Raw genomic sequence first — 21477 nt, forward strand, 5'->3', positions numbered from 1 at the left:
AGCATTGCAAATGGTTAAATGGTGCATAGACCACAAGAAATTTACTGCTAAAGGTACCTATATTTGTATTGTTCAACAGCTTGTTGATATATGGCCAGCAAACAAACCTCCAAAAAAGCATGATGTAAAAAATAGCTGACTCTATTATGAGCGTCCATTGAAAGAAGGAAAGTAAACCAGAATACTTTTTCAACTCGTGTTGGTTGCTTAATATTTGCAGTTGCAAGGTTTCTAAATTGGGAGACAGAGAAAGGAACAATGGAACAGATGTGTCCTACTTGCACAACTGTTGAATATTTGACCTCATAGTCACAAGTGTCTCAGAAGGGGCCATCTGAAAACATTCTGAAAGACATCGGAGATATAAGCAGCAATAACTTGAGACCAAAGTTTGCAAAGAAGGGAACCCTGACCTAGTTCCTCTTAATTGGGTAATATGTACTGTAGATATGAATTTGTGAAATAGTTGTTAAATCATATTAAGTTATGCAAGTGTTTTCGATAAGTAATAGAGTAGTAATAAAGAGCTTTGGAGTATAATTGAATTGAGCTCTCCTTTGTCCAACGCATTGTTGACCATGAGGAGAAGAGTCAACAAACTTTAACTTATTAGATAAGGATTTAATGTTAGCCACATGGCAACATGAGGGACTCATATAAATTGTTTTAGATTTCATAACAGAGGTTGTCTTTATTTGTAGGAGATGAGGTGATTACACTTGCTAACTTGAAGCAATGAGACAATTTTACACCCTTTAAATTTCTCCTGCATTTGATATTTGGGGAAGACCTAGAGAGCAGAGCCAAATAATGTTAATGATACTGATGTCTATTCCACTGTAGTGGGCTAAGGCTTACTGCTTGTGGTAGATCTACAGAATTGTCCACCCATGTGGAAAGTACTAAGATGACACTCTAGGTTTCAAAAATGATGGCATTAAGAAAAACTGTATAATTATGAGGATAACAATTGTGATATAGTGGCACAGACCAAATTAATGCCTGAATCATGAGCAGAAACTGCATTTTCGATTACATTTATAGGGCAAATTCATTAATTTTGGAACTATATTTATACATTAAAGTTTCAATGACCTCCTTCAACTAAAAGGAAAAGCAGAGGGCCAATCTAAGGATTTAATTTGCCCCTCTCAATGCTATGCAAGAATATCTGGGAATAAGCTGCTTTTGGCTTTACTTCTCTGAGAAAGTGTCTGTCATCTATATTAATGCAAATTATTGCTGTTGATTTAACTGTAACCATAAATATATTTCAGTGTCTTCATATTCCTCTGAATCAGTTGGTAGCACAATTTTCCCTCAATAAGAAAGCTCCAAGTTCAAATCCCATTCCAGAGATTTAAGCAAAAAGAAACTCCAGGTTGAGACTTCAGTATTGTAATGAAAGAAGGCGTACTGAAAAAAGTGCCTCTGGTCTGGGCAAAATTGAGGAAATAATATGTAAAGAATCACAACAATCTGCTGCTTTACTGGCATTCCTTAGTGTAGCACATACAGAATGTGCCAACCGACAGTATCAAGGTATTGTATACACAGAGCAGTATCCAAGGAATGCTTTCATTACAGTGACAGCAACCTTGAATTAGTGCCAAGCTGTGTATAATACTTTCATGTTTATCATGACATTAATCGATCATCATGACCTTGACAAGGCAAAATAGAAAGTTATCACTCTTCTGATGGAATTTGTGCCATGCTATGGTAAATCATTGATTACCACTCGAATGATATTTGCTGACTAGGAGTTCCTGCTTCAAAGATTATGTAAAGATAACAGTGCATTAAACATTACCCACACAACCTAGTCCTCATTAAACAGCCTTCTACTATTTTGTTCTGTGCTTATAAACCATAAACTTTTCCTGTGTTTGCCTGGCAAAATGTCCATATTAGGGAAGATTGTAGAAAGCCTCCCTGCTCTTTTTTAAAACAGCAGAATAAGACCTTTAATGTCCATTGGATAGAGTAGACAAGGGTTTAGTTAAACACTTCATTCAAAAGACAGTATCTTTAACAGTGTGCCTTCTTTCATTACTATACTAGAGTCTCAACCTGTTGTTTCTTTTTGCTTAAGTCTCTGGAATGGGATTTGAACTTACAGACTTCTTATTGAGATAAAATGTGCTACCAACTGATTCATAGGAATGTGAAGACACTGCAATATGGTTACAGTTAAAACAACAGCAATAATTTGTATTAATATGGAATCAGTTGGAAAATGTCCCAAGCTGCTCATTGAAGTGTAATTGGAGAGAGAGCCAAAGAAGGATATTCAGAAGGTGTGACAAGAAGTCTGGTTAGAGGGAGAATTTTTCAAAAGTTTTAAAGGAAGTGGAAAGACGGAAAGATTTAAGGAGAACCTTTCATATCTTGGGGCAAGACAGCTAAAAGCACCTGTGCTGACAATGTGGCAAAGGGACTTATTGGTGCATAGGAGGCCAGAAATGGAGAAACCTAGTTTGTGGAAGGTAGTACTTTGGGTGATGGTTCTCGAGATGTGACTGGGCAAAGCCAGAGAGCTATTCAAAAATGAAGATGAGCATTTTGCAACAGAAGCATTGGTGGCCAAAATAGGTCAGCAAGCACAGAAGTGGTGGGATATAAGACCTTCTGGGTTAAGAAGTGGGCAGCGCTATTGTAGGCGAGTATGGAGAATGGAAGACGTGATCTTGGCCTGGAGAGCTTTGAAATATGTCTAGAGGTTAACAAAAGCATTGTTGAGGGTTTCATCAGCAGATAAGCTAAGGCATGATTTGGAGCAGGTGACGTTCACATCTCCTCTGTGCACTACGTTTCCAAGTTGACCATTAAATAGCTTGCATATAGAACTCATCATCCTTCAAATGTATCCACACCACAAGCAATATATGCAGGTTTTTAACTGGTTCCTTGGAAATTTACATCAATCAAGTACACTCACCTCTTCCTGCTTAATTCCCTGTTTCTAAACTCTCAGTCCTGTTACCATATTCTTGAACTTAACTGCCTTATTTGATTGAATCATAAAGAAATCAAATGTAATCAAATTATTTGCCATCCCTTCTTTTGCTTGTGTTTGTTTTTGTCACACTACAATTCTGTGAAGCACTTAGGTTAAAGCCAATTTCATGACATCAACATTTCCTCTGTCAAATCTTTCTAATATTTCTGTCTCTCTGATTTTTGAGTTACATATTACAGCTTGGATTTATTTCCTGTTGCAATATTGAAATGCCTGGTATCCACCAAATATTTTCCCTGTTGGAGGTGGGAGTCTGGAACCAGGCGGATCAAACTCTTAGGAGAAGGGGCTGCACATTGAAGGCAGTTGAGGAGGAAGTTCTTCTCTCAGAGGACCATTTCTCTTTGGAATTCTCCAGTCAAGAGAGTTGTGGAGATTGTGTCATTGTATGTTCAAGGCTTATGGTAATCAAGGGTTACAATGACCGAACAGGAAAGTGGAGGTGAAGCCAAGATCAGATATGTTCTTATTGAATGGCAGAGCAAGCTCAAAGGGCCAAATGGCCTACTCCTGTTTTGAGTTCTTATGCTCTTATACTTCTAATTTTGCTTAGGACAAGCCAGTATAATATCATTTATGCATTAAAATATACCTTGTACTAATATATGTGAATCTATTTTAATTAATGTCAATAGGGTCAACACTGATTTGAACCAGTATCAGATGAGAAATTACTACCACAATACCCTTAACAAGACCTCAGCTTAAAGTGAGAGATATTTTAAAAATAAAGCAACAAAGATCTTGCTCCCTGCGTTTTTCATTGGTCAGAGGAGGCCGACTGCAGATTTGAAGATTGCATGTTCCCTCCTTAGGTCACCCAGGACCTGGACAGGGCCAAGAACAGAAGGAGGCAATAGTCTTGGGCCCATTAGCCATCCGTACATGGGGCAACTGCTTTGTATAGAAAGATGCCCATCAACCTTACATGAACAACTTTCTTCAGTTCAGCCAATATTTCCATTACCTGTAAGCAAGTTTGCAGGATTTACCAAATCAGCAGCCTCTTTCCATTTTGCAGAACTAGTCGTCTTTGGGGAAAGTACTTAGCTTCTTCTTGTGTATTCAATCATATATTAGTTAAAGGTACTAAGCTTCCCTGAAGGTATGACTAAGTAAACACTTGATGATTGTTTCTCATTTGAACAGCTTCCATTCTACAGGGGAGTATTTAAGAAATTTTCCAGTGTATTCCTGCCCTATATGATGATGACTCAAACGTTCTGAAACAACAGCTATTGGTGAGACTACATAAAATCAATTAAAACATGATTGGAATGTATTTTAGACTATTTTAGTTGGCTAAGGTTAACTTTCAATAGTGCAGCAAAGGTAATTAAAATAGTTTGCCAATTTATTGAAGGAAACTAAATTCACATTGTCAGCTGATGTTATCACTTCTGATAAGTTCTTGAGTTATTTGCTGCAGACTTTAACAAGTCTTATTGCATTATAAAAACATTAATTGCATGCACTTTGGACTCCAAGAGAGAGATTTTCATCCTTTGTATCAGGGTCAAACATTGAGAAGGGAATCAAGTAGATCAGTAGCAGACACCATCTGATTTCCCTTTCATTGGAACTGGGGGACAGTGCACAGGGGCATTTCCAGGAACCTTTGGGCCATGTGCTAAGCTTGTCCTCTTTGTCCTCAGAGAAAGCCTTGTCTACTGAAGGCATATGTGGTTAACCCTGTGTGCCCACAAAAAGCTTGAAGATGTGAATCAACAAAGGAATTCAGAGAGAGTGATTATATTTTTACTGCTGTTGGCCATCCATGCAAAGGCCACCATCAGGGTAGCTAAGTATGATTGTATGTTCTAAAGACACTGTGGTTGGGGGAGGGGGGAGTGGGGTGGGTGTCATTTGAATAATTGGCTCTTCCTGATTATTGAGATGACTCCCCATCCTTTTGGGACAAAATCAATGCATGTCCTTTGGCATATGTAAAATGAAGTAAAAATTCAAATGAATTTGGTATAAGGTTATTAAATTACTTAAAGAAATTAAACTAAATGCAAAATTAATTGGAAAAATTAATTTAAATCTGAACTGCAAGGGTGAAGAATGGTACCACGGGTGAAGAGAGCTACCAAGGAGTCACAGCTTTATACTAATGTCAACTTTTCCACTAACATTAACAATATTTCCACTTTCTTAAAGATGCAGTGTGAGTTAATCAAGAGGTCTCTGTTCAACGGCAAGAACAGTAACAAGATGTGCTGAGCCTATCTGGAAGTGTTAGGAGGGATTATTAATGAGGTGTTTTGAGAGGAATTTTAAGGATGGTTGAACTGTGGGCTGATGGGTAGAGTGGTGTGACTGAAGGTTTTAGAGAGTAGAAGGTATTGAGGGCTCTGCTGCTGAGTCTGGAGTAGGACAATCCATATGACCTATACCAGAGTCAATGGTCCAAAAGACACTGTGAGTGTAAGATTATTCAAGGTTTTCAGGTTGTGTAGGCTGTGGAGGGGTTTATAGTTGAGAACAAAGATTTTGAAATGTAATCAATTAGCGGATGAGTAGATATAGATCTGTGAGGCAAATGGCAATGAGAAAAGAGGTATTCAAAAATAAACACAGAATCATGGAAATTCTCAGCAGGTCAGGCAGCATCAATAGAGAAAAAAGCATTTCAGGTCAGTGACCTTTTAATAGGTAATTATCCTGAAACACTAACACTGTTTCTTTCTCCACAGGTGTTGCCTGACTGACAGGTTTCCAGTGTTTTTTTGCTTATTATCAGATATCCAATATCAATACTGTTTTGCTAACGGATATATTTGGGTATACAGGGAATGCCTAATGCCTACCTTTCATGTTCAGAGACAAGCTGATGCTGACATTTTAATAGTATGTGTTTTTAATATGTAATATGTTAATCTATCTGTTAATATTTCAAACAAGTACATTCATGTTGTTTCAGAATTCAGCATTGCACTATTTCATGCCACAGTTGCCTTCTGGTAAATAAAACTGCTGGAGAATATATGTGAATATGTTCAGACACTAATGTTACAGCATTTCATGAGTTGAAGAATTAAACAGAATTATGTAAGGAATACCAAATCAATTACTTGTTGATAAGTTAAATTATGAAACTTCTTTTTTTGTTTACTGGGAGCCAGCTGTGGCATGTAATTGTACAGTAATCTATTGGAAACTCCAAAACTTAACAGGTAATGAGGAAGGGCAATTTGGAACTTTATTGGAACTTAATACTGCTGCAAGGAACTGCCCCTTTGGATTGAGAATATTAAACAGTAACATTTAATCACAAAATAATAGTGGTACAGAAGAAGGCTGTTTAGCCCTTCATGTCCACACAGCTCTTCACAAGAGCAGCTCTAGTTCCACCCACCACTCTCTCTTCCACTATACATTCTCCACCAAATTTTTTCTCTGTAATATATTTATCCAATTCCCTTGTAAAGGTCACAGTGGAACTTGCGTCCACTACATCTGCAGCAGTGAATCCTGAATTGCACTCACGTAGCGGAAAAGGTTTTTACTCTTGTCACTCTTAATTATCTTCTTTGTTTGGTACCTGTGATCTATAATCCTTGACTCCTTAAAACTATGCACTCTGTCCAGACCTGTCATAATTTTTTATACCAAATCTCTTATCAGCCTTCTCTTCAAAGAAAGCAGCCCCAGCCAATCTGATCTATCTTTGGAACCATTGTCCCTCATCTCAGGAACAACTCTTATAAATGTTTTCTGGACTCTCTCTGAGCCCTTCGCATCCTTCCTATAATGTGGTGACAAAATTGAACACAATATCCCAGTTAAGGCTGGACCTGTCTTTACAAAGGTTCAGCATAATTTGCCTGCTTTCATACTTCATGCCAATATTGATGAAGCCTAGAATTGTGTCAACCTGTGTAATTGACACATGGTATTCAGAGTCATAGAACATAGATCAGTACAGCACAGGAACAGGCCCTTCAGCCCACCATGTTTGCACCAACTATGATGCCAATCTAACTATCCATCTATTCTCTGCCTGTTCTCATGTCTGTCTAAATGCCTCATAAATGTTGCTATCGTATCTATTTCTACCGCCTCCCCTGGAAGCTTGTTTCAGACACCTACCAATCTCTGTGTGTAAAAAAAATTGCCTCGCACATCTCCTTTAAATTTCCCCCCTCTCACTTTGAACCTATGCCCTCCAGTATTTTATAATTCCATCATCGGAAAAAGACTCTGACATATATGCCTCCCATAATTTTACATGCTTCTATCAGGTCACCCCTTGGCCTCTGACACTCCAGGGAAAACAATCTGAGTTTGTCCAACCTCTCCTTATAGATAATACATTCCAATCCAGGCAATATCCTGGTGAACCTCTTCTGCAACCTCTCCAAAGCTTCCACATCCTTCCTATAGTGTAGTGATCAGAACTGCACACAATGTGGCCTAAACAAAATTTTATACAGCTGCAGCATGACTTCCCAACTTTTATACTCAGTGCTGCATCAATGAAGACAAGCATACCATACACCTTCTTGACCACCCTATCCACTATGTTGCCACTTTCAGGGAGCTGTAGACTTGCACTCCAAAATCCGTCTGTATATTTACTGCATTTGACTTCCCATAATTCATCACCTCATACTTGCCATTTCTCTGGCAAAATTTGTTAAAACCTCTGCCAGGAATTAGATAAAATCTTTGATTTTATGACCAGATTTTAAAATAATGCTCAACTGCCAGTTCAGGTGAACATGGAGGATCCTACAAGTGTTTTACAAGAAGCAGAGTTTTCTGGGTGTCTTTGCCAATATTCATTTCTCTGCACCATCAGTCAAACCCCTGAAAGTTCCTGAAGTCTTTGATTTTAAGTTTAGTTGGCATCATCTGAATTGCTGAAGATTAGATTGTCAAGTTCCACATTCTTTATACTATCTGGAAAAAAGTTGTTCCTGAATTCTCTATTGGATTTATTAGTGGCTCCCCACAAGTGAAACCATATTTACTGTAAGTTCCCTATTGAACCACTTAGTAATTTTAAAGACTTCTAGCAAATCAACACTCAGCCAGAAGTAAATAGAGTCACACCCTGTTCAGTTCTTTCTGGCTGTTAAAACTTTTAAGTGCTGGTTTACATGTTCAATAATTCTTGTTAGGAATACTGTCATCCAACATCACTTGTTACAACACATTATTCAGATGGGGAACCACCAGTGATGAAAATGATTCCTCTTGCATTATATTTCCTTTCTAAGCAACAGAAAAACATGTTTTAACTTCCCTTTTGCTAATATTCACATTCTAAATGTTAAAGGGGTAGATAAATGTAAAGAGAATTTTCTTGATCAGTTTGTTTCTTGCAATAAGAAAGGAAACAGTGCTGGAATACACATAGGGGATGGAGTGCGACAGTTGGAGGAAGTTTCAAGGGGCAATAATTGAAAAACAGTAATGACAATATCAATACATATATAATAATGGAGAAAACCCAAATGGAGGAGGACTAATTTCCAGTGAGTTAAAAAGTTTCCAATCTCGATGGAATCAGAGGCTGACAGGAGAGCATGTAAATGTGCATTGAGAGGCCTTTAAAGAGCTCGGCTGTGGGTTGGACATGTTCTCACAAGAAAACAAATATAATGTCCCTGGATAACTAAAATATATATAGAGAGCTAAAAATGAAACAGGAAAAGGTGTTTTATGATAAATATTGAGATAATTTCAGAGAAACAAGCCACAGTGTATGGGTCCTGTTTGATTATATTGCAAAGTGTAGAAAAAACTGTCATGATTCAGGAGCTGATTATTTATTCAAATAGCTCCTTCAGACTGAAGTATTGATGCAACTAAAAGAATAGTCACCCACCTAATACTGTTCAAAAGAAAGCAGCAATTTTAAAACAACAGTTATCCTTTACAACCAATCCTCCAAATAGAACATAAGCTGAGGATAAAAGGTATAGAAGGGAAATGAAAAAATATTAAAGAGGGGCAGGGGAGGTGTTTGATTAGGTGATAAAGTTAAAGGGAATGTATAATTTTATAAGCATTTAAATAGTAAAAGTGGTAGCAAAGGAGGAAGGGGCTCATTAAAGCAATCTGCTTGTGGGGTCAAAAGACATGCTGAAGAATTCACATTTGTCTTCACTGAAGAAGAAGATGCTGCCATTGCACAATAAAGGAAAAGGCAACAAGCAAATTGAAAGGGATAAAAAATAGATAAAGAGAAAAAGCTAATAGGGATAGTAGTCTCAACGTAGAAGAGTCATCAGGTCCAACCAATGTTGCTAATGGAAATAAAAATGGAAATTGTAAAGACTCTTGCCAGAAGCTCCCATCCTCCTCAGATGTGGAAGAGCACCAGATTGCTGGAAAATTCTCTAACATTATTATTTTAGGGTCTTAATATAATTTCCTTTATTGTAGTTTCCAGTACTTCCCAACTACAGATGTTAGGCTTTTGTGTTGAGGTTCTCTTGATTCCTCTGATTTCTCTTTCTCTCCTATCTTAAATAATGGAGTCACATTTGCTATCTTCCAGTCTGCAGGAAACATTCTAGAATTTATAGAATTTGAAAGATAATAACCAGATAATCCACTATCTGTAGGTAATTTTCAGTACTCTGACAGATAGATCATTGGAATCTTGACATTTATCCATTTTCAGTGTCAACTTCCCTGGTAGTTTTTTTAAAACTATTACTGATTTCTGATACCATATTTCACGGAGGCAGACACGAGATATTTGTTTAATTCCTCTGTCATTTCCTTATTCCCATTATATATTTCCCCATCTCCATAAGGGGCACACTTTTTGCCTATGTTTGTCTTTTCCTTTTTATTTATGCTAAGGAGCTTTTCCAGTCAGACTTTGTTTCTTGCTACTGCTGAGTAAGTTGGCCAAAAAGGGTGATTATCTCATGTCTTCTTAACTACATTGTCCCCCTCACCTGCTATCTTCTAATTTTTGCCCTTAATCATTCTGGTGCAAGTGTCGGATGATGGTATCGGATTTGCTCTTTAATAAAATAACACACTGGTAGCATTAACCACAAATTCTGCCCCAATAAATTCACAGCAAAGAAATAAGATTCTGTATAAAATGTTGTAAGTCCAAGAAAAATGTACAAGACTTCAAATGGTGACATTTTATTGTGGCATGCAACAGAAATATATTTTCCTTTTGGTTGTTATTTCTTCACACAAATTCCACACAGAATATTAACTGTGTGATGTAAAATAATCCACATGGCTAAGGGCAATAATCATTTTGTGCATTGAACAAATGAGACAGTGCAGACTGGACTCGTTTGCAGTGCGAAAACGATAATATTTTGGAAAGAAGGACTGTGTAAGTTTTGTGATGCACTTAACGATGGTGTTATATCAAAGGAAGAGGCTTATGAAGTTACCAGAAATAGTAGTAGTTCTGAGGATTGGTACCATTTTGGATTTCATTTAGAATATCAAGATAAACAGACAAAAAATTTAAAAAAACAGACTGAAAGAGCTTCTTTAATTATGTAAAAAGGGAAAGACAGCTGAGGGAACATGTGGGTCCCTTTCAGACAATTTGTAATGGGGAATAAAGAATGGGCAAAGAAATTAAACAAATACTCTTCTTCACAGAACACATAATGAAGCTGCAGAAAATATTAGAGAACCAAGAGTCTCTAATATTTTCAAGAATGGGGAACTGAAAGAAATCTGTATTAATAAAAATAATGCTAGAAAGGTTGGTGAGTCTGAAAACTGATAAATCCCATGGACCTGATTATCTATATGCAAGAGGTAGATACAGAGATAATGAACACTTTGGCAGCATATTTCAAAATTCTAAAATTTTGGAATTATTCCTGTGGATTGGAGGTAGCAAAACAGGAACCTACTGACCTGTTAGACCAATATCAATAGCAGGGAAGGTGCTGGAATTTATAATGACAGATGTGATAACAGAATACCTACAAAAGAATAATGGAGTTGAGCAGAGTCTTCATGGATTTATGAAAGCATTCATTTTGAGAGGAATAGAATATAAAAGCAAGAATGTACTGTTGAGGCTTTATAAGGCATTAGTCAGACAGTATTTAGAATATTTTGGGCTCCGTATCTAAGAAAGGATGTGCTGGCCCTGGAAAGGGTCTAGAGGAGGTTCACAAGAATGATCCCAGGAATGAAAGGCTTAACATATCAGAAGCATTTGATATCTCTGGGCCTGTACTTAATGGAGTTCAGAAGGATGAGGGGGGAATCTCATTGAAACCTACCAATACTGAAAGGCTTGGATAGAGTGGACGTGAAGAGGATGTTTCCATCAGTAGGAGAGTCTAGGATCCAAAGGCACAGCCTCAGAATAAAGGAACGCCCCTTTAAATCTGAAATGAGGAGGAACCAAAGGGTGGTGTATATGTGGAATTCGTTGCTGCAGAGGGCTATGGAGGCCAAGTCATTGGGTGTATTTAAGGGTTATGGGGAGAAGGTGGGAGATAGGGTTAAAACAAAATCAGCATGATCAAATGGCAGAGCAGACTCAATGGGCTGAATGGCCTAATTCTGCTATTATGGTCTTATAGAAGAAGAAATCATATTCGATTGACTTTTCAGAGCTCTTTGAGCAGGTGACATTAGATAGGTAAGGGCCAACCAGTGGTTGTTGTGTATGTTCAGGTGGCTTTAAGTATGGTCCCCACAGGGGGTTGGTCAACAAGGATAGAGAACTTGGATTTGCAGTAAAATTCTGGCATGGATTGGAAATTCATTATGAATAGAAAGCAAAGAATGTGTATAAATATACATGCATTTGGAAAGGGGGTTGATTAGCGATAGCATGGTTTTGTGTGTGGGAGATCATATCTCATGAATTTGATTGAGTTCTTTGAAGAAGGAACCAAGAAAATTGATGAGGGCAGGGTGGTAGACGTAATCTATATGGACTTAAGGCCTTGGTTCAGATTCTGCATGGTAGCCTGCTATGGAAAGTTAGATTGCATGGGATCCAGGGAGAGCTGGCCCATTGGCTTGATGGTAGGAAGTAGGGAGTGATGGTGGAAGGTTGTTTTTGAGACTGGAGGTCTGTGACCAGTGGTGTTCCCCAGGGGTCTATGCTAACCCCATTACTATTTGTCATCTATATCAATGATTTGGATGAGAATGTACAAGGCATGGTTTGTAAGTTTGCAGATGACACTAAAATAGGCGGTGAACATCGACAGTGAAGATGGTTCTCAGGATTTACAGAGGGATCTTGATCAGCTGGTTAAGTGGGCTGAGGAATGGCAAATGGAGTTTAATCCAGATAAATGTGAGGTGTTGCATTTTGGGAAGACAAATGAGGGTAGGACTTTCCTAGTGAATAGTAGGGCCCTGGGAAATATTGAGAACAGAGGGACTAGGAGTACAAGAACTCGTCATTGAGAAGCTTTACTAGAATATTTCCTGGTATGATCATTTGCTGTATGAGGAGAGAGTGAGTAAACTAAGCCTGTATTCTCTAGTGTTTAGAAGAATGAATAAATGATGTCATTGAAACTTACGAAATTCTAACAGGTCAAACAAAGTGAATGCGGCGAGGATGTTTTCTTTGGCTGAGGAGTCTAGAACTAGGGTCATAGTCTGAGTAGGGTGCAGACCATTTAGGACTGAGATGAGAAGAAATTTCTTCTCACAGGGGATGGAGAACCTTTGAAATTCTTTACCCTGGAGGGCTGTGGATGCTCAGTTATCAAGTTCATTCAAAACAAAGGTCAATAGATTTCTAGATATTAGGGGAATTAAGGGATGGGTAGATAGTGTAAGAGAATGGAGCTGAGGTAAAAGATCTACAGTGACCTCAATGAATGGCAGAGCAGGCTCAAAGGGCCAGATGCTTACTCCTACTCCTATGCCTTATGTAAGTTCCTTATAATTCTTTTTCAGCCTAGCTAAATAAATTTCAGTTTACTAAGGAGCAAAATTATTCTACCCTGATGACCTATAAAGTCTCTCACAAGGTTAATTAAATAAAGTTTAATTTTAGTTGTTATTAATTTTAATTCACTACATCAATTAATCAAATGAAAAATTTTAAATTTTATTATTGGATTCTGGGGTTATTCATTAATGTCTTTTACTTTGTGCTCTTGTTGCCCAAAGTTTAATGTTTTCTACATTATGTTCTTTTTTTTTCTTCTGGTTTTTCTTTACAATGCCCTGGTTAGGCCACACCTGAACTGTGGTATAAACCTAGATGAATTTTACTTCCTTTATCTCCATCTTCATTGCCCTTTTTTGTCCTCTCTTTATATTTTACAACTTTCTGAGTTATTATCTTCAACATTGAATAAGTTTGAATCATTCTTTCAGTGACATTCTGTCTTCTGTGCTCCTGCTGATTGGTATTGGTATTGGTTTATTATTGTCACTTGTACGGAGGTACAGTGAAAAGCTTGTCTTACAAACCGATCGTACAGGTCAATTCATTACACAGTGCAGTTACATTGAGTCAATACAGAATGCATTGATGTAGTACAGATAAAAACAATAACAGTACAGAGTAAAGTGTCACAGCTGCAGAGAAAGTGCAGTGCAATAAGGTGCAAGGTCACAACAAGGTAGATCGTGAGGTCATAGTACATCTTATTGTATAAGGGAACCGTTCAATAGTCTTATCACAGTGGGGTAGAAGCTGTCCTTAAGTCTGGTGGTACGTGCCTTCAGGCTCCTGTATCTTCTACCCGATGGAAAAGGAGAGAAGAGAGAATGTCCTGGGTGGGTGGGGTCTTTGATTATGCTGGCTGCTTCACCAAGACAGTGAGAGGTAAAGACAAGGGTCCAAGGAGGGGAGGCTGGTGTCCGTAATTCGCTGGGCTGTGTCCACAACTCTCTGCAGTTTCTTGCAGTCCTGGGCAGAGCAGTTGCCGTACCAAGCTGTGATACATCCAGATAGGATGCTTTCTATGGTGCATCAGGTAAAAGTTGGTGAGAGTCAAAGGGGACAAACCAAATTTCTTTAGCCTCCTGAGGAAGTAGAGGCGCTGGTGAGCTTTCTTGGCTGTGGCTTCTATGTGATTTGACCAGGACAGGCTGTTGGTGATGCTCACTCCCCGGAACTTGAAGCTCTCAACCCTCTTGACCTCAGCACCATTGATGTAGACAGGTGCATGTACACGGCCCCATTTCCTGAAGTCAATGACCAGCTCTTTTGTTTTGTTGACATTGAGGGAAAGGTTGTTGTCATGACACCATTCCACTAAGCTCTCTATCTCCTTCATGTACTCCAACTCATCGCTGTTTGAGATACGGCCTACAATGGTGGTATCATCTGCAAACTTGTAGATGGAGTTAGAGCAGAATCTGGCCACACAGTCATTAGTGTATAGGGAGTAGAGTAGAGGGCTGAGGATGTAGCCTTTTGGGGCACCAGTATTGAGAATAATCGTGCTAGAGGTATTGCTGCCTATCCTCACTGATTACGGTGATGATCTCACACTTCCATTTATTTCTAGCAGTGTTTTCTCCTCAGACCCTCGTTGAAAAGTCTTTTTGTGCTCAATATGTGTATATTATAGAATGCATTCATATTCAGTCCCTTTCCCAGCCTGGCATATTTTGGAGTAGTTGAAGTTCTGCATGATTATGATGTGGTACTGCTGTAGTGGTTAAGTTACTAAACTGGCAACCAAGAGAGGCATGGACAAACAATCCATAGACCAAGTTCGAATACCAGAATAGAATAAACTGGATGTTTTTCTTTTAGAAAAAAAAGCTTCTCTTAATAATGATGACCACAAAAGTACTGTATTGTAGCGGCTGCTACCATAATGCGAAAGTAAGACACTAGTTGATGAGTTGCAGAACAAAACTGATTTATTTTCCCGCCTTGCGTGGGCCTTTTAAGAGGAACGGTTCCCGCCCACTGAAAACAGAAATGACGTATACGCTACGTCATCAAACTTTTTCCGCGTGCGGGTTCTCCCCGTCGCTCGGGGAAGACGGAGGCCCTGCGCCATCTTGGGCCTCGCTGCTCCGACGATGCGCGACCTGACCGCCGAGCCGGTTCGCTTGCTCAGACGGTGAGTCACTACACAACCCTCCCCAGAACTGGCGATACGGTCCCCAAGGTTCGCGGGCCATGCTAACCATTGCTTAGGAGGTCGGCCTCTGCATCGCAGTGTTGGGACCTTGACCGGTTGTTGTAGATCTAAATGGGCCGGTTTGAGGCGCTCCATCGTGAAGACTTCTTCCTTGCCCCCCGTGTCCAAAATAAAGGTGGACCCATTATTCCTGATGACCCGGAACGGCTCCTCGTATGGTCATTGCAGCGGTGCCCGGGGTGTGCCCCTGCGAACAAAAACGAACTTACAGTCTTGTAGTTCCTTGGGCTCACAGGATAGGGCTTGACCATGCCGCGAAGTGGGAATCAGTGCCAAGCTGCCGAGCCTCTCGCGCAGTCTTTCCAGGACTGCCGTGGGTTGTTCCTCTTGCCCCCAAAGGGCGGGTATGAACTCCCCTGGGACAACCAGGGGCACACCGTACACGAGTTCAGCTGACGAAGCGTGGAGATCTTCCTTGGGGGCAGTGCGTATGCCAAGCAGGACCCAAGGCAGTTTGTCGACCCAGTTAGGACCGTTCAGGCGGGCCATCAGGGCTGATTTCAGATGGCGGTGGAAACGTTCTACCAACCTGTTTGATTGAGGCTGGTAGGCGGTGGTGGTGTGCAGCTGCGTCCCTAGCATATTCGCTAATGCAGACCATAGGCTGGAGGTAAATTGGGCGCCCCTGTCTGAAGTGATGTGGGCCGGAACACCAAAATGCGAGATCCAAGTTGTGAGTAGCTCCCAGGCGCAGGAATCAGTCGTGATGTCGGATAGAGGGGTTGCCTCTGGCCACCTCGTGAGCCGGTCCACGATGGTAGGGAGGTACCGGGCTCCTCTTGAAACTGGCAGGGGACCAACGAGGTCGACGTGGATGTGGTTGAACCTCCTACGGGTAGGCTCGAACTGCTGTGGTGGGACCTTGGTGTGTTGTTGGATTTTTGATGTCTGGCAGTGCAGACAAGTCCTGGCCCACTCACTGACCTGTTTGTGCAGGCCGTGCCAGACGAACTTGCTGGCGACCAGTTGGACAGTTGATCTGATGGACAGGTGTGCCAACCCGTGTACCGAGTTGAAAACACGTTTCCACTGGGCTGCAGGAACTACAGGGTGGGGCTGACCGGTTGCGACGTCACAAAGGAGGGTTTGCTGACCTGGACCGACTAAGAAATCTTGGAGCTGCAGGCCTGAGACTGCGGTTCTGCAGCTAGGCAGCTCATCGTCAGCTTGCTGTGCATCAGTCAGGGCCATGTAGTCTACACCCAGGGACAGGCTGTGGATGGTCGGTCTGGAAAGCGCGTCAGCAACGACATTGTCCTTTCCGGAGACATGTTGGATATCCGTTGTGAATTCAGAAATGTAGGACAAATGTCGCTGCTGATGAGCTGACCAGGGATCGGAGACCTTGGAGAAGGCGAAAGACAAAGGCTTATGGTTAGTGAAAGCAGTGAAAGGCCTGCCTTCTAAAAAGTACCGGAAATGCCGGACTGCCAGGTACAGCGCTAGAAGTTCCCGATCAAAAGCGCTGTATTTCAGTTCGGGTGGTCTAAGGTCCCTGCTGAAAAACGCCAAGGGTTGCCAACGGCCTTCGATTAGTTGTTCCAGTACCCCACCGACCGCAGTGTTAGATGCGTCCACCGTGAGGGCGGTTGGGACGTTTGTCCTAGGGTGTACCAGCATTGTGGCATCTGCCAGGGCGTCCTTGGCCTTAATGAAGGCAGCCGCGGCCTCGTCGTTCCAAGCGATGTCCTTGCCCTTGCCAGACATCAGTGAGAACAAAGGGCGCATGATACAGGCTGCTGCAGGGATGAACCGATGGTAAAAGTTGACCATCCCCAGGAATTCTTGCAGGCCTTTGACCGTGTTGGGATGGGCAAAATGGCGGATAGCGTCTACCTTGGCAGGTAGGGGTGTTGCTCCTTCGCTGGTGATTCTGTGGCCGAGGAAGTCGATAGAGTTGAGTCCGAATTGGCACTTGGCCAGGTTGATAGTGAGGCCGAAATCACTGAGACGGGAGTACAGTTGGCGGAGGTGGGAAAGGTGTTCTTGGCGGTCACGACTGGCAATTAGTATGTCTTCTAAGTAAATGATCATGAAGTCCAGGTCGCGGCCTACTGCGTCCATCAGCCACTGGAAGGTCTGCGCGGCGTTCTTAAGGCCAAACAGCATTTGGAGGAATTCGAAGAGGCTGAATGGAGTGATGAGTGCAGTTTTGGTGACGTCGTCAGGGTGGACCGGGATTTGGTGGTATTCCCGGACGAGGTCCACCTTGGAGAAGATGTGGGCCCCATGTAGGTTCGCCGCGAAGTCCTGGATGTGAGGGACGGGGTAGCGGTCCAGGGTGGTGGCGTCATTCAGCCTGCGGTAGTTGCCGCAGGGCCTCCACCCGCCGGTGGCTTTGGGGACCATGTGCAGGGGGGAAGCCCAGGGGCTGTCTGACCTGCGAATGATCCCCAGCTCCTCCATGCAGTGGAACTCTTCCTTCGCCAGGCTGAGCTTGTCTGGAGGTAGTCGTCGTGCTCGGGTATGAAGGGGTAGCCCTGTGGTAATGATGTGATGCCGCATCCCATGTTTGGGCATTGGATTTGTAAACTGAGGTGCCAAAACCGATGGGAACTCAGCTAGGAGCTTGGTGAACTCGTTGCCAGACAGGGAAATGGAGTCCAGGCACAGGGCTGGTAGGCTGGCTTCTCCCAGGGAGTAGGTTTGGAAAGTTCTGGAGTGCACTAGCCGCTTCCCTCGCAGGTCGACTAACAGGCTGTGGGCCCGAAGGAAATCAGCTCCCAGGAGTGGCTGGGTGACGGCGGCAAGGGTAAAGTTGCAGGTAAAACGACTGTCGCCGAATTGTAATTGAACTGTACGGGTACCGAAAGTTCGTATCGTTGTGCCGTTTGCGGCTTTGAGTGCAGGACCCTGTTGCCTGCTACGAGTGTCGCGGCCGGTCGGGGGCAAAACACTGACCTCTGCTCCAGTCTTGACGAGGAGGACTGCTTGTCCCAAACGAATAGGAAGCTGTGTTGGCGGCCAGCCGTTGTAGCCATCAGCGGCTGACCCTGGCATTTCCCTGAAACTTGCAGGGTGGGCGGCATCGACGGGCCTCCGTGCCCCACCCCTGATGGTAGAAACACAGCTGGTCCCCAGTGTCATCGTCTGTGTTTCTGGGGTGTGGTCGCTCGGTTGCTGGGACTGGTTTAGGTTGGCGTTGGGCCCGCGGTCTGGTGATTTTGCCGACGGACAAACCCGCTCTCGCGTTAGGCCTTCCACAGGACATCTGCCCGGGCGGCTACCTCACGTGGGTTGCTGAAATCGGCGTTGGCCAACAGCAGGTGAATGTCGTCGGGTAGTTGTTCAAGGAAGGCCTGTTCGAACATCAGGCAGGGCTTGTGTCCCTCAGCCAAGGCCAGGATCTTGTTTATCAGGGCCAATGGGGATCTGTCCCCCAGGCCATCGAGATGAAGCAGGCGGGTGGCGCGCTCGTGACGGGAGAGGCCAAAGGTCCGAATAAGAAGGTCTTTGAAAGCTGGGTACTTGCCTTCCTCCGGAGGAGACTGGATGAAGTCTCCGACCTGGATGGCTGTCTCCTGGTCCAGGGAGCTGACCATGTGGTAGTACTGTGTGGAATCGGAGTGACTTGCCGAAGTTGGAATTGTGTTTCGGCCTGGTCAAACCAGACGTGGGGCCGAAGCGTCCAAAAGGTGAGTGCCACTGCATTGGCTGCTACGTTGTCGTCCATTGTGTGGGTCCAAAATCCGTTTGGACCGTCGGGGTCACCAATGTAGCGGCTGCTACCGCGACGTGAAAGTAAGACACTAGTCAATGAGCTGCAGAACAAAACTGATTTATTTTCCCGCCTTGCGTGGGCCTTTTAAGAGGAACAGTTCCCACCCACCGAAAACGGAAATGACATATGAGCTACATCATCAAACATTTCCCGCGCGTGGGTTCTCCCCATCGCTCAGGGAAGACGAAGGCCCAGCGCCATCTTGGGCCTCGCCGCTCCAACGACATGCAACCCGATTGCTGAGCCAGTTTGCTTACTCGGATGGTGAGTCGCTACAGTATTATAATTTTTAAAAAACCTCTGGTCCACTGATGTCCTTCAGGGGAAGAAATCTGTCATCCTTGCTTGGTCTGGCATGTATGTGGCCCCAGACCCACAGAAAACCACTTTGTTCAGGGCAATTAGGGAGGAACAGTAACTACTCCCTTTGCCAGTGATGCCCATTCCTGAATAAGGTTTTATTCCTTTAATGATCTTTGATATTTACATATATTTTCCCACTATTTCTAAGCCTATATTTTATAACTAATATTGTTGTTGATCCTTTCCTGTCCTTTATATCAACACATTGCTTTTGTTTCTACCTCTTGATTAGTTCTGTTTGTTTTGCTACTGCCATTATTGTTTTTGTGCCTAGTCACTTACCACTTCCCCTTCCTCCTTCCGTCAAATGTCCAAATAGCCTGCATTTAGTTTGCAATTTTGCTACTCTGTCTCCATTTAGGGAACACTGGTGAATAGAAAATATATTTTTCATTTCTCCTGCGTTATTTTATTGTTTTATAACCTTTTATTCTGTATATGTTATTACTTCTGTTTCTCTGTTGTTTTAACTTAACTATTTAACTTAGCTTTAGTTATTATTATGATATTCACTCAAAACTCTCCTACTTCATTACATTCCTTTAAAAGTCATACAGATCCTTTCCATCCAGCCTAGTTCAGGTTCACCCTACACCACTATTACAACTCCTCCCTGTCCCAATACTGGTGCCAGTGTTGCATGCAATCCTTGCCAGATTGAGAGCCAAGAACAAGGGTGAATTTATCAGGATCAGAGAGGAAGTCAATACCCATTGAAAGGAATAACTCCTGTTCCTGGAAGCAGCCAGCTATTCTATTGACAGCTCACCACTCTCAAAGTTCTATTAAATATTTTGAACTATTGTTAAATGTCTCTCATTGTCAGAGACATTTAAAAGCAGTTCAAGTAGGTTAAATACTAAAATATGAACAATTATTATGAAAGATAAAATGTAAAAGAGTTATTTAAAAGTACCACAATCTATTAGAATTAATTTAAAATGTTGAGATATAGTAAAACAAAAAAACTATACAAAGGAGAGAGGATGTGAAAAAGCTATTCAGTTTTTATAGATGTACTGAGAGTAAATTTGAATTAATCTTACTTTCAATCTAAATCAATTATGCACCAATGAATGGAATGCAAATAATTTAATGATAATGTGCTGCTTATTGTGAAGTGTGTTAGTTAAGAGTGTATGTGGCAGGGCCTCTTATTTAAAGAGGCAGTGGCTCTTTAAAGCTTGGTAGTATGTGAGAGTTGTGTAAGACTCTGCCTACATTTTCTTTTGTTCTTTGGCATAACTCTTGAAGTGTTATTTCAATGCCAAAGTATTCATTTCATGTTTTAGTAATTTGGAAAAGTAGAACGAAATCAACTAGGCTGGATTTGGGTTTTTACCCCTGTTTTAAACAACCGCCTTTTTGTTTCAGTTTTTTACAGTTTTGTATTGGAAGAAGGAAGGACCTGAATTCCACAGTGATAATATGCAGTATTATAAAATGTTGTGAATAATGTAAGAGTTGTAAGCAGAGGCTGGAGTTTGAGTTATAAGGAGAGGCTGGATAGGCTAGGACATTTTTCCCTGGAACGTAGGAGGCTGAGGGGTGACCTTATAGAAGTTTATAAAAATCATGAGGGGCATGGAAAAGATGAAGTCATGGTCTTTTCCACAGAGTATAGGGGTCCAAAACTAAAGGGCATATGCTTAAAGTGAGAGGGGAAAGATTTAAAAGGGATCTGAGGGGCAATTTTTTCCACACAGAGTGTGTTGCATAATGGAACAAGCTGCCAGAGGTAGAGGCAGATAAAATTACAATATTTAAAAGAAATTTGGACAGGTGCATGGATAGGAAAGGTGTAGAAGGATATGTGCCAAATGCAGGCAAATGGGACAAGCTCAGTTAGACAATTTGCTCAGCATGGATGAGTTGGGCCAAAGGGCCTGTTTTCTAATGATTCTATTACTCCAAGAATCTCTAATTCTACTTATGGTATTCTAAAATATTAAAAATGGCATTCTGAAGTGCTATTTTTTGAAATAATTTGAGATAATTGGAGGTAATCTCAAATGATGTCTTCTTCAGTGAGAAATTTTTTCCACTCTGATTTTGTTTATGTTTTTTTTGAAGCTATAACTGATTTTTATGTTCTCAAGTTTAAAGGTTGTAGTTTATTGAGAGAAAGACATTATCAGATGTTATGATGTCAGTCAATAATTAATTTCTTGTAATCACTCAATTCAAGTAAAGATAGATCACCACAGAATAATAAATTTTGATCTGTTCTCATTCATTAAGTCGTGCATTGCATTCTTGCACAATCA

At 41.6% G+C, this 21477-nt stretch overlaps 1 protein-coding gene across 3 annotated transcripts in view; it reads left to right on the top strand.

The window, feature by feature from the left end:
* Window positions 1-350: 350 nt before the first annotated feature.
* dpep1 (dipeptidase 1) overlaps window positions 351-21477 on the top strand; it is a 67970-nt gene continuing 46843 nt past the window's right edge. The window contains exon 1 of one of the 3 annotated variants that reach the window (XM_052028357.1): window positions 351-431. The gene's annotated coding sequence lies outside the window, so the exon portion shown is untranslated. Of the gene's footprint in view, window positions 432-19012; window positions 19112-21477 lie in introns of those variants that run through there. The other 2 variants (XM_052028358.1, XM_052028356.1) reach the window with 2 other exon arrangements.

Source organism: Pristis pectinata, chromosome 13 (genome assembly GCF_009764475.1).
Source record: "Pristis pectinata isolate sPriPec2 chromosome 13, sPriPec2.1.pri, whole genome shotgun sequence".
In the NCBI taxonomy this organism is placed as follows: domain Eukaryota; kingdom Metazoa; phylum Chordata; class Chondrichthyes; order Rhinopristiformes; family Pristidae; genus Pristis; species Pristis pectinata.